General features: G+C 29.5%; 1 protein-coding gene across 1 annotated transcript in view; it reads left to right on the top strand.

Moving 5' to 3' along the window:
* The window catches only part of KDM6A (lysine demethylase 6A), a 178221-nt gene that overhangs the window by 112340 nt on the left and 64883 nt on the right, over window positions 1–998 (top strand). The gene's annotated exons all lie outside the window — the stretch shown is intronic.

Here is a 998-nt window from a genome sequence, read left to right as displayed (position 1 = left end):
GTGTAAGTAGAGTTTAAATTTTAGGCGACTGTAGTTCTTCAGATTTGAGTAGTTGATTTTAGGTTATCAACATGGTTACTTGATAGCCAGGATAATGGTTGAGTCTCACTTAGCATTAATAAACTAATAATAGAGTACTTGCTTGGATCCATGTACTATTGTTCAAAGCACTAAGTTCTTTATTGTCTTTGCAAAATATATTTCACTTTGGATTTTTTCTTTTTAAATAATTGAAATGTGTCTGCCATAAACCTTGACTATTCTTTGATATCCTCCCTCATTACTTTGTTTTATTATAAAGATCAGAAGTGTATATAACAGAAAAGAAAGTGAGATTTTTTTTTTTTAATAGTCTGTAGAGATAATTCTGTTATGGCACAATTCAATTTTGTAATCTCAACAAATGAGTATATACAACTAGAACTTCTGGAGCTATTTAAGAAGAATTGATCTCAATTCATGATTTGAAAAAGAATCATGGTGATAATGAAATATTTTATTATGTAATTGGGGTAAAATTGCTTCTAATATCAAAATACTGTGTTAATTTCTAAATAAAGTTTAATATATAATATCTTTAATATATTTTATTACAATATTTGTTAAAATTTTAACCTAATTGATATATCTCAAGTTACCCATTTTCTTAGCTCTTTGAAGATGCTTTAAAGAAATTGACAAGTCAGTAGTATTTACATCATAAAGAATGCCACTCAATTCACTAACTTTTGGGCTATTGAGATCCTTGACAAAGGGTCTAGACCTAAGTCTGTAAGATGTTTGGGAAGGTAGATGTCAGTTAGCTGCTGCTATTTCACTACTTACTAGGAGATGTGGTACTTTTGATCTACACAAGTTGTTTGATTTTAAACTTCATTTTGTTTCGTTTCTTGTTCAGTTTGCTCTTGGTGTCAAGAAATATATAGTATTTAATTTTCCTGTTCCCTGTGCTGATCTAACTGGCATCAGAATCCTCCACAAAACTGAATAAAAGAGCT

The sequence above is a fragment of the Echinops telfairi genome, unplaced genomic scaffold, assembly GCF_000313985.2.
Source record: "Echinops telfairi isolate 266 unplaced genomic scaffold, ASM31398v2 ScPeMD7_19;HRSCAF=73, whole genome shotgun sequence".
NCBI lineage: Eukaryota > Metazoa > Chordata > Mammalia > Afrosoricida > Tenrecidae > Echinops > Echinops telfairi.
This window is presented reverse-complemented; position numbering and strand designations above follow the sequence as displayed.